Genomic DNA, 19,018 nt, shown 5'->3' with positions numbered 1-19,018 from the left:
GTCCACTGTCACACTCATTTCCCCTTTGAAATTCAAATGACTACTGCAATTATTCTAGTTTAGGCTCTGGATGGTATTGGTAAGTATTTTTTGTTCTGTCATCAAATACCAGGTAATGGGCAACTTAATCAACTCAACATTTATTTTGGTTCATGATTCAAAAGATTAGATCATCATTGTCTAGAAGATATAGGGGCATGGAAGCTCCTGTGTGGCATTGAGAGTTTGCTCAAATGTAGGCAGATCAGGAAAGAGGGACAGGTAAACTGGCATGCTACTCACCTTTCTCTCTTTGCCTACGTGTTGTTTTTTTTGTTTTTTTTTTGTTTTTTTTTTCCTGCTTAGTGTAGGAGGTCCTTCTATTTATGTATTGCTCTCATTGGTTAGTCAACAAAGAAACTGCTTGGCCTGATAGGACAGAACTTAGGTAGGCAGAGAAGACAGAACTGAATCCTGGGAGGAAGAAAGCAGAGTAAGAGAATTGCCATGGAGCTGCCAGAATCAGACATGCTAAATCTTCCCAGTAAGCCATGACCTCGTGTGATATACAGATTAACAAAAATGAATTAAATTAAGATGTAAGAGTTAGCCAATAAAAGGCTAGAGATAATGGGCCAGGCAGTGTTTAAATGAATACAGTTTCTGTGTGATTATTTTGGGTATAAGCTAGCAGGGCAGCTGAGATGACAAGCAGCCCACTCACTCCTGTTACACCTGCTTAAACATTTATTGTAAAATTTGTGTGTGTGTTGTTGTTGTCTATATCTAAACTCTAGGTGTCATTTTTTGTATATTTTACAGTTTTTTGAGATAAGTTTTTTTTTTCAGTTTTACCTAGAAATTACACACTTGTGTAGACTGTATGGCTAGTAACTCCAAGGGATGCACCTGCCTACTCTTTATCAGAGTGGAATTATCTGTGTGTACCACTTTGGCTGATTTTTCCTTTGTGGGTTAGGAAACAGCTCAGGTTTTTCTGGTATACATAAAGATGTACATAAGCAAGTGTTGTGTACTACCTCCTGTCCTTAATTCAGTCCTAATCACAAACTCATGGGTAAAATTAACCACATCTGTGGTGGAATTTTCTTTTTCATATAATTCCCTCTGGAAATTCACTCTGGAATCATTTCTAGAAGTGTATCTCAGGGTATTGTAAGTCCAGTCATTGCGAAAATGATTAGCTATAATAAATAATATCAAAAGTAATCTTCCACCTGTTTTTTCTTAGTTTAATGACTTTTAATTCTCTCCCCTCCAACTTTCTCCCCTTGTCTTTCTCCATTCTATCTTTCCTTCCATTTTTCTCTCTCACTGTTTCTCTGTCTCTGTTCTTCTCTATTTAATGTTTTCTAATGTCAGGTGGGAACTGATGGAAGCAATGTTGAAATTAAAAACAAACAAACAAACAGAATTTCATCTACAGACTCAGAACTGTTCTTCAATGAACACTAAAGAACCTTTAGTGTTCTTCAATCAGAACACTAAAGGGTGGTAGTCTTCCAAAGGAAGTGAAGACAGCAAATGAGGTATGGGAATCTTGGGTTTTTTAGAATGGCAAAGATAGAAGATTGGGGATGTAAGAGTTCTTGTTCAGGTTGGTTCCCCTGCAGTCTGGAAGTGGTAGATACCAGTGGGTTTGGTATGTGAATTTCCTTATCAGAAACTTCCACAGGTGTTTTCACTCAAGTCAATTTTATTGCCCAAGTTTTTCAGTGAACTGAGGTAATTGGCCCTTCATTCCAGAACCTAATGACAAATAAAAAGAAGGGAAGGTGATGTATTCTCTCATTTTCTACTTCTTGCATAAGGGCTTGATGGGAGTGGCTATCTTTGTTAGCAGGATCTAAGAAGCATAGGTCTCATAAGTTTACATATTACGAAGAGAGTATTAACTTGATCAGCTATGATGGACTATGTGATTAGTATCGTGTGCTCCTTGAAAAACTTTTAAAAAATGATTTTTAGAGGGCCGAGAATAGATGACTTGATTACAGAGTAAACCATATTTCCCAGGAAGAGCAAGAAATAGAAGAGAGACACAGAGAGGATCCAGAGAAATAAGGTGAGTTTCCATAGATAATGGCTCCCATATAGGGTGGGGAAGGATTCTATGTTTTGTCTCAATGGGATATAGGTAGTTGGCATGACTTTGGTCAGAAAGGAAAGGATAACAATATAGTTGATAAATTGTAGGACAATAATAGCTCATCATTTTGTATTAATGAAAGAGTAGGGAATATTAGAGGCTTAGAGTAGAGTGCAAAATCTATAAGTGCCTATTAGATATATAGGCCCAGCCTTGGACTCTCCACAGGGTGGGGTGCATGGCACTCATTTAAGGTTGGAGGGGTTGGGATGAGGGCCTGTGGAGGGAGAGAGAGGGGACTGGGAGGAGGGAAGGGAGTGGAAATTTGGGTTGGTATTTTTGAGTAATAATAAAAAAGAAAGAAAGGGAAAAAGTTATATAGGCCCAGAATGGTGTTACCCAATATGTAAAGATGGAACCTAAGAAGGGTATGGGTCTATAGTATGGGTCTACAGGGACAGCTCAGAAGAACTGGACATTAATGAACAGATATACACAGCAGTTGGATTAGTAAGTGGAACTAGACACCTTTACAAACTAATGAGTTCCGTTTAACAGTGATATCCATCTGTTTTGTGGAGAGATTAAGGGAAGAGGCAAGACTAGATTCCATAGAAGAATATTCCACACTTTCTTCATCCATTCTTCCACTGAAGGGCATCTAGGTTGTTTCCAGGTTCTGGCTATTACAAATAATGCTGCTATAAACATAGTTGAACAAATGCTTTTGTAATATAATAGGGCATCTCTTGGGTAAATTCCCAAGAGTGGGATTGCTGGGTCCTGGGGTAGGTTGATCCCAAATTTCCTGAGAAACCACCACACTGCTTTCCAAAGCGGTTGCACAAGTGTGCATTCCCACCAACAATGGATGAGTGTACCGCTTACTCCACATCCTCTCCAGCAAAGGTTATCATTGGTGTTTTTGATTTTAGCCAATCTGACAGGTGTAAGATGGTATCTCAACGTTGTTTTGATTTGCATTTCCCTGATTGCTAAGGAGGTTCAGCTTGCCCTTAGGTGTCTTTTGGCCATTCGGACTTCTTCTGTTGAGAATTCTCTGTTCAGTTCAGTGCCCCATTTTTTAATTGGGTTAATTAGCATTTTAAAGTCTAGTCTCTTGAGTTCCTTATATATTTTGGAAATCAGACCTTTGTCTGTTGCGGGATTGGTGAAGATCTTTTCCCAGTCAGTAGGCTGCCTTTTTGTCTTAGTGACAGTGTCCTTTGCTTTACAGAAGCTGCTCAGCTTCAGGAGGTCCCATTTATTCAATGTTGCCCTTAATGTCTGTGCTGCTGGGGCTATATGTAGGAAGTGGTCTCCTGTGCCTAAATGTTGTAGAGTACTTCCTACTTTCTCCTCTAACAGGTTCAGTGTTTTCAGATTGATAATGAGGTATTTAATCCATTTGGACTTGAGTTTTGTGCATGGTGATAGACACGGATCTACTTTCATTGTTCTACAGGTTGACATCCAGTTATGCCAGCACCATTTGTTGAAGATGCTTTCTTTCTTCCATTGTGTGCTTTTAGCTCCTTTATCAAAAATCATAGGTTTGTGGGTTAAGATTTGGGTCTTCTATTCGATTCCATTGGTCGACTTCTCTATTTTTATGCTAATACCAAGCTGTTTTAAATACTGTAGCTCTGTAATAGAGTTTGAAGTCAGGGATGGCAATGCCTCCAGAAGTTCCTTTATTGTATAAGGTTGTTTTGGCTATCCTGGGTTTCTTGTTCTTCCATATAAAGTTGATTTTTGTCCTCTCAAGATCTGTGAAGAATTTTTATGGGATCTTTAAGGGGATTGCATTAAATCTGTAGATTGCCTTTGGTAGTATTGCCATTTTTACTATGTTGATCCTCCCAATCCAAGAGCAAGGGAGATCCTTCCATTTTCTGGTATCCTCTTCAATTTCTTTCTTCAAAGACTTAAAGTTCTTGTCAAATAGGTCTTTCACTTCCTTGGTTAGAGTTACCCCAAGGTATTTTATGCTATTTGTGGCTATCATGAAAGGTGACGCTTTTCTGATTTCTCTCTCTGCTTCCTTATCCTTTGTATATAGGAGGGCAACTGATTTTTTGGAGTTGGTCTTGTATCTCGCCACGATACTAAAGGAGTTTATCAGCTGTAGGAGTTCTTCGGTGGAGTTTTTCGGGTCGCTTATGTATACTATCTTATCATCTGCAAATAACGAAAGTTTAACTTCTTCCTTTCCAATTTGAATCCCCTTGATCCCTTGTTTTGTCTTATTGCTATTGCTAGAACTTCAAGCACTATATTGAATAGATAGGAGACTGTTGAGCTCTGCCACAGTGCCAGAGTCCCTCTGGACGTCGTGGGTCACTGGAGGCAGACCTTGAGGGGTTCCAGTCCAGCCTCCTTTGTCTGTTCTCTGCTTCATGGCCGTGGCTGCAGTGTGGTCAGCTGCTTCATGCCCCTGCTGTTGTGCCTGCCCCACAGCCTTGGACACACACCCTCCGTGCCAGACATGTGGTCACTGCAGGAAAAGTAACGACCGTGGCACAGTCCTCCTCTCCCCAGCTCCAGCAGAGTCTCTAACATCTGGCCACTCTAAGGTGTATCTCGTGGCTCCTCTTCTATAGTGGAGACATGCAGCATGTATTATCAGGACTCAGAGCAGTGTGGAAATCAGTGTGGTCTTGAGAAGAAAACACAAATTTTAAAAAATATTTGTATTATTTTTATAATTACAAGAGTTTGTCTGTATGTATGTATGCACACACTCGGTGTCCTTAAAGGTCAGAAGAGGGGTTGGATGCCCTGGAAATGGAGTTAGAGATAGTTGTGAGTTACCATGTGAGCACTAAGAACCAAATGTGGGTCCCCTACAAAAGCAACAGGTGATCTTAATTGCTGGTCCTCCAAAATCTGTCTCTTCGACTGCTTTTCCTTTTAAGGCTGGATTTATCCTTTGGGTTCTGGAGGCCAATGCCTCAATTCACCATGTAGCAGAGACAAATCACCAGCAGGCATGCCATGATGGGTAAAGTCTTCCAAAGTTTCAAACTCCTGCCAGCACAGCAGAAAACAGATGTTTCTGTTTTCAGCCAGGGGAAGGGCTGGCATGCTGGCTAAGGTCCAAGATGATCTGACCTGTGTTTTCATTGCACACTCATTGAAAATGTTTGACAAGAGTTTACAACTTGCAAACCAAATCTGGGACCTGCCTGAGTTAATTTAAATGCATAATTTTACTATATTTTCTTATCAAATAACTTTTACTTGTAACAACTGAAGTATGACTTAAAAGAGGAACATCATTCTTGGAGGAAAAAAGTCAGAAGGACCCTCATGGTAAAGCCAGACAATCTTTGCATGACACAGAGCTGACACGTTTGGATTGACAGCAAAACATATCTGTGTCCCTGAAACAAAACCGCAAGGGCAGAGTCTGTTTTCAAGATAATTTCCACTTCATCTCCACTTCCCAGGCTCAGGGAACGATGCTCGTGGACTTCGTCAGGGCCAGGTAGCCTGTGACAACATCAGACGGCAGCCTGCGAATGTAGGAAAACTCTTCAATGGTGCTGATCTGCAGCTTGCTCTGAGGGTCTGTATAGTTGCCAGTTAGGATCATTTAGTTGCCATGGCAATGCCCTTTCAGCAGCGAGGATCTGTTTGAGGTTCTTCCAGGTTCTATTATTCTTGCCAGCTACTGCGCCACAGTGGCCAGAGTGCATGAAGGTGGGATCCTTAAAAGACAGCGGTTTGGCAGTTTTTTCTACAGGCTTTCTCTTCTTTCATTTTGGAGGCAAGACCTCTATATGTAGTACAGGCTAGATTCACAAAAATTATTGTCTTCTATAATTAGCAGGAATTCAATTATTTCAGCCATTTAACACTACAGCTAGCCTCTCCTTTCAAAGAATTTTTTTATCTATTCTTACAGATAAAATTATGTCTTGTGTGTCACAGGTAGCTTTTGACTTTATTTTTTACAAAATCCTGAAACTGTAAGAGTTGACAGAGTCATAAATTGTCTCAGTGTATTTTGTATTTTAAGACAAGCATGGAGATTTGGGGCCATAGAAGTAATGATATGGTTTGAGTCTATAGAGTTGTTACAAGTGTTGATTGTGCCACTAGAAAGTGGAAGAATTTAAAACATTGAATCTACATAGGAGAAGACAATATCTACAGAGTACCTTGAAGAATAGGTTATTTCCCTCTATTTAACATTTGGCCTATAACTTCAACATCACTCTATATCTATTTCCATCTTTCATTTCTTGAACAAAGCTGCTCTATTTCACATAGCCTTTAGCATGAAGCTCTGTCTCATCACTGGCCCAGAAAGAATGCATTAGTGTCATGATGTGTAGGCACCTGGGATTCTGTGGGAGAAAAGAAAAATGTCTTCCTTTAAACTATTTTTTTTCTGTTATTCATAGCTGACACACAAGACTTTACAACTAAGATTAATTCTGGAAACCTCTTATCAAAGTAAGCCATTATCTTTTGTCACAGTGATACCAACTTATAAAAATTATAGAAATGTTGGAGTGTTAAGAAAAGCCACATAGACAAAAAAGGCAAAGACGGTGATTTCAATTCCTTTTCTGTGGATAAATGTCAGTATCTTCAGAACTGATTCAGAAAACCATTTGTTTATAGTTCTGGAGTTCAGTATTCTCCTGGATTATAGTCAAGGATAAGGAGAACTGTTTGTGTCCTGAAGACTCCAGGGCACCAAAACCAATGATAACATTTATTCTTCCAAGAAACAATCAAAGTACATAACCATCTACAATTCTGCTATTTTTTCCCCTGTCAAAATCACTCTGTATATCTCAGTCCCCTCTCTCCCTATTAGAAATCACGTGTGACTATATTGACTTCATCTGTAAACTGTCATCTCAAAATCATAACTCAATCACAAGAGAAAAGTCATTTTGACATGTAGCTTTCAATTTCTAAGTTCTAGAAAATTAAATTTGATAGTTATGGGAAAGTTCATTATCCCTCAACCAATAGATAGTATCATCTCCTTAAAATCTGACTTTTGGAAAGAATGAAAAAATATCATAAAAATGAAAAAATAAAAAATAAAAAATGAAAGAAGTCCTATTTATTAAGCAACAGAGGAAAAAAACACCCAAATCTCAAGGTGTACAGGTATTATTCAGTATGTATGATTTAGAGATTCCAGAGAAGTTTCTGGGTTTTTTAGAAGAAAGTTATGCTTACCACAGTGCCGTTGACACAATTTTATTAGGAAACAGAAGCATTTATTACTTAATCCAATCTAAGGACCAGTGGTAAAGAAGTTGAATGTTTTTGTAATTCCCATCATATCTACATATATCATTAAGGGAGGTGTGATAAGAATTCAGATCCCAGATGTCCTGTAAGGTAATGATTTGATTGTTGTTTTAGGTTGAGAAGAAATGTTATCCTATTCCTATTATCCATTGAAGTGTTCTGGGTATAACTTCCTCGAGATCTTTGGCTTTCATGTGAGAAGTTAGAACTATCTTCTAAGACTCAATGATCAAATAGGAGAGATACAGTCAGGAGATATCAGAGAGAAAAGGCAGAGAAATCAGCATTTCTATTAATTCATCAAAAACTGCTGTGCTGTACTACCAATGTGGAGGGTGTCATGTATTATGAAGAAGCTGCTTTATTCTGTGTGTTTGTTCACACCCATCACTCAAGTCCAGATGCTGTAACAATAGCAGAGTCAGGCTTAGAGTGCAGCACTGTCTATCCTTTCACAGATATGTTTAAAATACACTCTGGGATTCTCAGGCTCTAGGATAAGGGTCCTGAATACTGAATAGATATTGCCTCTTCTGATGACAAATTAGTCTGGGTGATCAAGGCACAGACACAGGTTTGAGAATTGTGGCATTGAAATATATGTATTATAAGAATATACCAACATTTCTGCATCTGTGTTTGCAGACTGAAACACACATGAAAAGGGTGAGGTTGCTAACTAGATCAGTATAATGTCTTTAGTTACTGCAAAGTGAAAGGTGAAAATATTATTTGTAATACACAATAGAGTAATGTGTTGAGTGGTAGTGTTTTCTGTTATTGTATTCAAGTCTGACATCAGTAGTGAACCAATAATGGAAGAAATTGCGGGAATAGTAGCAAATGGTAGAAAGGAGAAAATATAGAAAAAAATGTAAAACTGATTTAGTCTGTTAGTCTGAAAGTACCTCCATCTTCATATGGAATCAGGACCCCAAGTTATACACACTTTTGTGATCAATGTGTAATGTGTGCACTTACTGGATAATTCCTCTATTTTTACCCAAATAAGCATATGTAAAGCTATAAAACCTTATTTTTGATACATTAAAATTGTGATGGTAAACTATAATTTAAATTTATAGGAATGAAGACTCCAAAACTCACAAACACATCTCAAGAAGAACAGAATCAATCAGAATGATTTGAGTGATTTAAAGATTTAATTTTCCTTTTTATGTGGCATATCCTATTACAGTGAGATATTTATCTATATTACTCCAGTATATCTTTGAATCTTATGATTCAAATTAGAACTTATAAGTATTAGAAAAGTCATGTATAATTTTAAAACTTGAAAAATTTATAAACTTTAGAGGCATGTATTTTGTCTGAGCTTGGGCATTTACTGACCCTCTGCTTGTCTTTACTTACTCAGATAAGAAAGCCTTGAACTAGCTGGTTCCAAGTGATTTGCATGCACTTACTGCCAAGTCTTGAGGACTTCTTCATATACCACCCTAATGCTGTGCAGCAAGTGCAGTCAGAACTCAGAATGGACATGAGGGCCCCTGCTGAGCTCCTTTGGTTCCCATTTCTCTGCCTTTCAGGTAAAAAGGGACAAAAATAGTAGTTTCATTCTTACACAATGATTATTATTTACTGGAATTTGGGAAAGGTCCTCTTTTATAATGCTTAACTATGTGGGTATTTACTATGTTTCCACTCCTAGGTTCCAGAGGTGACATTCAGGTGACACAGTCTCCATCCTTCCTGTCTGCATCATTGGGAGACAGAGTCGCTATTACTTGCAGGACAAGTCAGGATATTAGCAGATACTTAAAATGGTTCCAGCACAAACCAGGGAAAACTCCTAAGCTCCTGATCTATCGGGCATCCAACTTGGCAGATGGGGTCCCATCGAGGTTCAGTGGCAGTGGGACTGGGACAGATTATTCTCTCACCATCAGCAGCCTGGAGTATGAAGATATTGCAACTTACTACTGTTTACAGTACGGTAAGTTTCCTCCCACAGTGATACAAGTCATAACGTAAATTCCTATGGAAGCAGAAGTGAGAGACTGGGCTGCCCCAGCTGCTCCTCCTCATGAGTCATTCACTGAAACTCTTTCTCAGTTGTCACAGGACTTTTAGCAAAACTCACAGGGAATCATTTGTTTTGGTAGATGATGCCTAATGGTTCTGTCTGTACCCTAAGTATATTCCTTCTTTGCCACCTCCAGCACTACAGAGGTCCAACGCCTTTTCTTCCTTAACAGAGAACACAGACATTTCCCGTGAGGAGTCTGAGTTGTATCCCCAGTGTGAACACTTATACAACAGTGGAAACTACTGTAAACATTCCAGAACACATTATTTAAATACAGAAAATTAGTTCCTAAATGCTAGGATTTAAAGAGCTGAGAAATATTACTGAGAGAAGCTAACAGTATAAATGATTCCTTGTTTTCTCACAAAGTTAAGAGCACAAGTTTTAGAGAGAGAGAACACTTTAATTATGGACCTCTGCCTTGTCTTGAAATTACAGCAGTCGGTGTTGATGCTCTCAGCTGTCTGCATGAAATTCATAGAGAATTCCTCTGGATCTTATGTCCTTAAGCTGCTTACAAAAATCAATTAATATGAACCACACTCACATGACTTTTACATCTACTGCATGAAGCTGAATATAGGTTTGTCTGTATGACACCATAAAGTTTGTAAAGGTTTGTGCTAACCATGCACCCATAAGTGATATTAATAACAAATTGATATTCCAGAGCAAAGTTTTAAAAACATCACAAAGCCAGGTGGTAGTGATACATGACTTTAATCTCAGCACTTGGAATTAAAGAGAGGTAGAGATTCTCTGAGTTCAAGACCAGACTGATCTACAGAGAGAGTTCCAGGATAGCCGAGGCTATACAGAGAAACCCTGTCTTGAAAAGTGAAGAAAAAAGAACAACAACAAAAGAGCTGTGATCTATCCTCTTTTATTTTCTTAAAATTGTGTGGTTAAGACCTATTTCCTGTTTCTTTATAGTATCCCATTCATGTACCCCCTGTTTCTATGCCTACAGCACACACAGACTTAGTCACTGTAGTTTTATACAAAAGAGATTAAGTCAGAAGATATAATACCAGCTTTATAGGCTTCAGTCATTCTTACTTGTACCGTCAGTTTTCTACATTAACTCTAGACTCTGTTAATCAAACTTAAACTCCTTCAAGAATATTAGTTACGTTACATTGAACTTATGTGCCAATTGAAGAAAATATACATTTAAAAGTGGTTCATGGAGCTGGAGAGAATGCCCAGTAGTTTAGAGCACCTAATGCCCTTGAAGAGGACCTGGGCTTGATTCTAAACACCTACATAGTCAACTACAACTATATTTAACTTCAGTTCCAGGGGATTCATCATCATCCTCTGGCCTTGGAGGGCATCAGCCATGCACATACTGTTCTCACAAAGATGCAGACAAAATAGTCCTACAAAAAATTATTTTAAAGGTAGTTTATGCTATGAACACTCGTATATTGTGTTTTCACTTGTATGATCTTTAATGGATAAGGACAATTCTGCTATCCTTGGTGTATATGGAAATTCTATTGTAATTTTTCCTAAATTTTTATCTTGATATTCTTTTTTATGAATTTGTATACTGATCTATTAGCAAATACTTTATCTAATTTCTTTCATTACTCATTTTTTTTCTACAGGTTATACTTTATGCTATTAGTTTAGATACAAGTAGCAACAGCAGAAATTTTGGTCTTATTGTATTCTGAGGTATAAAATTTTTGTGGGAAGTTCTGTGTATTTGTTGCTTTTATTGGTTAATGATTAAGGTAACTGCATTGGTCTGTGATAGGGTAGAATAGAGTTAGGCAGGGAAAACTAAATTGAATGCTGGTAAAAGAAGGTGGGATAAAGAGATGCCATGTAGCTGCCACCAGGAACAGATGAGCTGGAACCTTGCTGGTAAGCCACAGCTATGTGGCAATACACAGATTAATAAAAATGAGTTAAATTTGCTAGATGCAAGAGCTAGTCAATAAGAAGCTAGAGCTAATAAGCCAAGCAGTGATTTAATTAGTACAGTTTCTTTTTTTTTTCAAGACAGGGTTTCTCTGTGGCTTTGGAGCCTGTCCTGGAACTAGCTCTTGTAGACCAGGCTGGCCTCGAACTCACAGAGATCCATCTGCCTCTGCCTCCCGAGTGCTGGAATTAAAGGCGTGCACCACCACCGCCCGGCTATTAGTAAAGTTTCTGAGTGGTTATTTTGAATCTCTACAGCTCCTCATCTGTGAGGTTTCCAAATGAGCATCAGTGAGTTCCAGACACATTCAGTCATAGCAAATCAGAACTTATGATACATTCAAAATTAGCAGGGTGGTGCTAGAGTATATTGGAGTTCATTTCTGCTTTATATGTACAAATTATCCTTCTAAAGTGACACAGACACTAACATAATATCTTTGCATGGATGACCCAGCTGACAAATGTGTACTTTGTTTGAGGAGGAGCACAACACACTATATATGTGTGATATGTTGGAGAACAAATGAGAAGCGTTTGGAACAGAGGGGTCTGGATCACTAGTGTTTTCTCAAGTAACACCCATTTCCAGGAGAGTCAATTGCCACAGCCTAATCTTTGTTTTTACAATAGAATGACTGTATGTGAGAATCTCTCAGCAATCAGAAGAAACTGAAATGAAGATGATACAAAGTTCATCCTGATTCAACATGCCTCACTTGCACAAAGTTATTCAGCATCACAGCCAATTCAGGGATATTATCTACTGATAGGGTCCCTTTCCTGTAGTTACACAAGCTTTATGGTGGTTTGATTACAAGAGCAAGGATTATCACCCAACACAGATGTATTAACAGTTTATGTATCTCAGTGACCATATTATCAAAGAGAAAAAAAAAAACATTTATTTATTTCTGTGCACAGATCTTCTTATTATCTGTAGAAACCCACAAAATGTGAGTCTATTCTACCTTGTCTGGAGGCCATAGAATTTAATTTTCTTTTTGCTCTTTCGAAGTTGTTGACAAGAGGTATGGATACAACATATCCTGACCTCAGGTATTATTATTTGGTATTTTGGACATTATGATGGATCAAAGAGGTAGATCTGCTCAACCCTGACAAAAGGTCATAAAATTCAAGCATACAACTGGTCTTTTGTTTAAAATAGAGGTTTTACTTAGGTAGTGTCTGATTGCAGAATACTTGGTATAAGCTATGTTCACTGCTCCAAACATCAAATGCTTTGCTCAGGAATTAATGGTTTGATGTCTCAAGTATTAGATCAAGTCACTGTTCTGGTTTTTCCTTGTGTCATGTTAAAGCAGTCTTTTGTCTTCTTCCCCCATTTTTATTGGGATATAAAAGTGTATGAAAAAATAAATGTGGGTAAACTCACTACTCAGAATTCAGTATTCAGTATCCACCGTGTTGCCCTCCTTGTCCTCTCCTGTGTCTCTGTGTTTCTTTCTTTCTCTGCTTCTCTTCTTTCCTCCTTTCCCCCTCTATCTCTCACATGACCCCCATACTCCCAATTTACTCAGGCAATCTTGTCTTTTTTTCCTTTCCATTTAGATACATCTGTGCTTCTTTCTTATATCTATTCCTCTTACCTAACATTTCTAATCTTTATGCCCCTACCCTGGAATTTCTAAACATGATACAACTGGAATCAAGGTCGAAGTTAACCCAGAAATGTGGCTGATGACAGTTATTCAAACTGATTCATGTTACCAAAAAAATATAATCAGACATAACCAGAGAAAGACTATCTAGAATCTGTCCATGTTTGGAGGTCTTTAAGGGAATGAGAAATCTACTTCCAATTGGTAGCAGGTTGTTAGTTGCAATTTTTCCCATGGGTATATGCCCATAGAATATTTTGGAAGGGGTCTCCAGCTGCCTTGTGTATTGTGTGTGTGTACATTACTCAAACAAGAGGAGACCTTGGTTGCTATCAAAATTATTGGATTGCATGTTTCAATGTCCTTGATCCATTCTTTTAATATGTGTTTTCTTATTGGAGAATTAAGTTCATTGTTACTGAGAGATAGTGAACAATGACTGTCAATTTCTGTTATTTTCTTGTTGTTTGTGATGATGATTATGATGGTGATTATGATGCTGCTGCTGTTGTTGCTGCTGCTGCTGCTGCTGCTGTGTGTGTGTGTGTGTGTGTATGTGTGCAATTCCTTTCCTTTGCTTTTGCCAATGTAAGAATATTTCCTGTGTTTTCATGGGTGAAATTAAACTCATTAAGTTGCAGTTTTTATTCTAGCATCTTTGGTAAGGGCTGCATTTTTAGATAGATATTGCTTAAATATCTTATCATGGAATATCTTATTTTCCCTTTTTTATAGTGATTGCAATATAAACCAATCTGTGCTGGCATCTGTGGTTTCTTAGAGACTGAAAAATATTTTTCCAGGTTCTCCTGGATTTTAGAGTCTCCCTAGATAAGTCAAGTTTTCTTTTGTATCTTACTATTCTTTCTTTGATATGTAGTTTTTATTTTTTGATTATATTGTGGTGGCTGTACTTTCTTTTATGGTTCAATCTAATTGGTGTTTTTTTCTGTTCTGTGTACCTTTATATGCATATTCTCCTTTATGTTAAGAAACTTTTCTTTTATGAATTATTCAAAATATTTTCTGGGCCATTGAGTTGGGACTCCTTATTTTCCTCTATTCCTATTATTCATATATTAGGTCATTACATAGAACCTCAGATTTCCTGGATGTTTTGCATCAGGAAACTTTTAGATTTTATCATTTTCTTTCACCCATTTCTTCTGTTGTATCTCCATTCCTGAGCTTCTCTTTTCTATCTCTTATATTCTGTTAGTGAAATTTACCTCTGTAGATCCTTTTTACATTCCTAAATATTTCATTTGTAGAATTTACTTACTTTATGTTTTCTTTGTTGTTTCTTTTTCCATTTTCAGGTCTTGAACAGTTTTGTTTGTTTCCATTGTGTTTTATTTTTCTTGGCTTTTAAAAATGATTTATTCAAACCCTGTCTCGAAAAACCAAAAAAAAATGATTTATTCATTTCATTGAATTATTTTTATGTTTTCCTTGAGGGATTTATTCATTTCCTCTTAAAATACCACTACAATCTTCATATAGTTGGTTTTAAGGTGTTTTTCTTGTGTGTCAACTATGTTGGATTATTTACAACTCACTATGATAGGATAGCTTGTCTCTGGAGGCAACATAGTTCCCTGACTGTTATTGATTGTGTTCTATTGCTAGCATCAAGATACCTTGTTTGGGGTGATTGTAAGTCAATGTGCTTATTTTTGAGATTGTCATGATAGTGTGAGTTTTATTCCTTGGTTTCAATTTCCTTTCTGTATTTTCAGAGAGTGCATTGTCTGAGTATTGCCTGTTTTATTACCCAGATATATTTGTGTGTTCATGGTGCATGGGGAGCAGGGGGATACTTGCTGGGTTTGGAGGCTGAGAAAAGGAGAGGTCAAGAAGGTGGTGTTAGGAATCCTCAGGAGGTATGGACAGAAGGGAGAGTAAACTGGCCATGTTGTTCTTTGACAGAGTTAAGGTCTATCCTAAAAAATTGTGTCTGGGGTAATTGGGAATTGAGTAGGTCTGTAGGCAGCCTACCTTGGTCTTCTTTCATGTTTGCCTGTGGCTGAGCAAAGGGTGCCTGTCTAATTTTGTGGGTGGACACAGAGTTGTGGCCAGAAGGGAGAGGCAATGGGGGATGGTCTGTGAGATCCACAGGGGGTGTTCCCAGGGAGATAGGAAGTTGCAGCTGGAATTGGATGGTATGTGGTATTCATAGGTTCAATGTACATGGAAGCTGTAAAGCTGTTACTGGTGTTCTGTTGCAGTGCTAGGGGTAACCATAATAATTAGACCTGGGGTAGTAGAGATAGTGGAGAAGGACTGAGGGACCCTATGTGACTTTTCATAAATAAAAATTCTCCATAATTGTTCTGTCCTAAACTATTGGAGATTCACAGTATTTGCATATTGCTCCACAGGAAGGACTTTCCCTTGCTGATCACAGAAAAAATTTCATTAGTACTCTTGCATTTACATTTCAATTTCCTAATTATATCTTACAATAAGCTACCCTGTTCGGTTTCTGAGGTACCTAATCCTGTGGGTTCCTAGTAAGGAGAGAAAGGGGATACCTAAGAAAAATGAAGGGAGGTTGAACTCCATGGTAGCTGCAGCTCAAGTCTTTTCTGCTCACATGGGAAATGGCAGGTCATGTCTTCTAAGATGGACATATGATATTTAGATGTATAAAACTAAAATGTCAGATGAGACAGTATCTATGATACAGGGAATATTTTGACATACATGCAATCAAATGGTCTGTTCTCTTATGACACCTTGAGAATCTATTTAAAATTATATACTCACATGTATTTTTAAATGTGTTTGTTATGCAGACAAAAGTTTTATTAAAAAAATATAAAGATCTCACTTGAACTACATAACATGAAGATAATCTTAAATATTGCTGATAAAATTTCCACATGATTTTATACTTCTTTCTTATTATTTCAGCTTGTATCATTGATGCTGTGATGATCAGCACTCTGCTCTTCTTGTGATAATCCATGAATAGATAGGCTCTATCTCCTGTAGGTCTAATCAGAGTTCTCTGTGGTGATGGTGACAGAAATTTGAACTGATATTGGCAGAAGTTGGGCCAGTTGCCATAGCTTCTTTTCAAAGAGCCTTCTAATTGGGAATCTGTGGTTCCCAACAGGTTCAGTGACAGTTTGTCAGATACCTATTTCACAGTAAAAATCTGCAGAGCATAGACAGAGGGTGTTTGGATTATTGATTCACTTAAGCTACACATATTCGGGCCATAGTGACACATACAGTAACATAAACTTTCTTGTTTTGTGTGGCCCCGCTTTCAAATATGTTGCTTGTCCAAGAGAAACACAGCACATTGTGTATATATGTTTCCTTTAGGGTTCTCCTTGTTACTTAGCTTCTTTGGGGCCATGGACTATAGGCTCATTATCCTTTGATAAATAGCTAGTATCCTTGTGTAGGAGCTCCTTCTGTCTTTGTGTTGCTTTTATTGGCTAATAAAGGAACTGCTTTGGGCCCTTGATAGGGCAGAACTTATGTAGGTGGGGAAATTAAACAGAATGCTTGGAGGAAAATGGCAGAGTCAGAGAGAGGCACTATGGAGCCAGCAGACACAGACATGCTGAATATTTCCCAGTAAGCCACTGCCACATGGTGATGTACAGTTTAATAGAATGGGTTAAATCAAGATATGAGAGTTAGCCTATAAGAGGCTAGAGATAATGGGTCAATGAGTAATTTAATTAATAAAATTTCCGTGTGGTTATTTTAGGGCTAATCTAGCTGGGTGGCTGGGAAGAACAAGTAGCCCCTCTTTACAATTGGCACCAACATGACAGACTAAATCTATTTACAACCTTGAGAGAGATTAATATTAAACAAGGAATACAGTTTAACACAGCTTTTTGCTTGTTCCTTTAAGAGAGATTTTTCTGACTCAGCAGCAGTAGCAGAAAAAAGCCATGCTGTTTAAAAAAATGCCAGCTTTCTGGGCTATGTTGACAGAATGACCTCTGGCTCTTTCAGGAAACAGAGCATTAGGATGGGATTTGTGAGCAGAGTGCTGCAGCTTGCTTGCTAGCAATGTGAACTTGCTGTGTGTCTGGAAGTGGGGCAGTGCACACGGCTCAGAGGCACAAGTGGCTCAAAGGCACAAGAGGCTCCACTGTTGCTGGACTGGGCAGGGAAGGCAGGCACTACTGTATTTGGCATAGCAATGACACAACTTAAGTTTTTAAGAAGTGCTTAGCATTGTAAGAATTGTTCCTGGACAGTAAAGTATTACAGATTCAAAATAGGACAGATTCTGACATAAACAACCTCTAAATGGTCACAGTGTTGGATAAATGTATACAGGCTTGGGAAATAGAAGAAAAGGAATATAGAGAGCCATAAAATAAAGTTAATGCTTTAAAAATAAAGGGAGTAAAGTCTTTAAAGAGACAGAGTACATATACACATAAATTAAAAGGAGTAAAGAAAAGTAAGCCACATAAAAATGGAAAATTCAAAGAGAGTCTAGATTATGTATATTGTGTTTTCTTTGAATTTTTTAACTCTGAAGGAACTAAGTACAAGGAGACATTTTATTATATGGGCTGATAAGCTAAACCAGCATGTATATTATAAAGGTATCTTAACTTCAGAATTTGGGTTTAAGAACATGTTGCTTGGGAAAAGAGATTCCTTTTTTTTTTTTGTTTTCACAGAAGATTGAAACCTGTGGATTGCTTCCAGGTGAATATTGTTTCATGGACCAAGGCCTTCTGAAAGGTCATCATGAACACCCTCAAAAAATTACTTAACTGCTGACTGAGATGAACCTAGCATGCAGGATATACCATAGAAGACATAATAATACAGTGCCCCAATTCAGCAGGAAGAAGTATGGACAAAACTATGCCAATATTCCCAAATATTGTTTATAATTGTTTGTTTACATTTAAAGGGGGATATGATAGAGAGATGAATAATTTGTTTTCATATAGATCTTAGTTTATTGATACAAATTAAGGTCAATTTTGTTATATGTATATTTCTGCTCTTGATTAAGGTATTGTGATTGTGTAGTTCATTTAAAATGAAACATATAATTAAGAAATATAGATTAATAGACAATCATTTATAATAGTCAAGCTTGTAGTCATGTTAGTTGGGGTTTCTAGATATATAGAGACATATTTCAGTTAGATAGATACTCCAAATCTTTCAGAGACCTTCAGAATATGGCATTTAAAATGTTTAAGAATTTATGACTTTTCATGACAATGAAATGACAATCTGCTCCTGGCAGCACCAATGTACTTCAAGAGAAAGATGGGTATCAAAGTGGCTCCTTAGCCATTTGGGTAAGAAGCTCTTCTTGCCTGGACTGCTTCACTGGGCATGCAGTACCCACAGAGAGATGACGGTTGAATTTGCCAAAAGGTGAGATGGTTCTTCAGGGTTCCTGCTTCATGAAGGAGTCTGCCATATATTCTGCAGGACACAGAAGAAAGTGACTGAAAACTGCCAGTAAGGTAGAACTGTCTTTGAGATTTTCTGCTTCATGGGAAAGTCTGCTGGATACTATGGGCCTGTAGGCTGATGACAGATGCTCCAACACTACAGAAAAACTTTGGGTGACTGTCCAGGCAGTGAGATGTCTCTGTCAATTATAGAGTTTTGGAAGTTGTTTATAATACACTTCCAGTTTACTTAGATAATATCACATCCTTCTGGAGTCTTTGATGGAGTTGAAGAATTTATAGTTATAGTTATAGTTTTCCTTAGTTATGATAAAAGATAAAGTAGATATAAATTTTGTAACTATAATTCTTGCTAGATAGCTGTTATATATAATTTTACTATGTTAAAGCCTTCCTTTTTGTTTAAACAAAAAAGGGGAAATGGTGTAGGAGGTCCTTCTGTCTTTGTGTTGCTTTCATTGGTTAATAAGGAAACTGCTTTGGGCCCTTGATAGGGCAGAGCTTAAGGAGGTGGGGAAATTAAATGGAATGCTTGGAGGAAGAAGGCAGAGTCAGAGAGAGCCACCATGGAGCCGCCAGATACAGACATATTGAATCCCTCCTGGTAAGCCAC

The sequence above is a fragment of the Arvicola amphibius genome, chromosome 2 (assembly GCF_903992535.2).
Source record: "Arvicola amphibius chromosome 2, mArvAmp1.2, whole genome shotgun sequence".
Classification (NCBI taxonomy): domain Eukaryota; kingdom Metazoa; phylum Chordata; class Mammalia; order Rodentia; family Cricetidae; genus Arvicola; species Arvicola amphibius.
The sequence above is the reverse complement of the archived record's forward strand: the minus strand, read 5'-3'. Positions refer to the sequence as shown.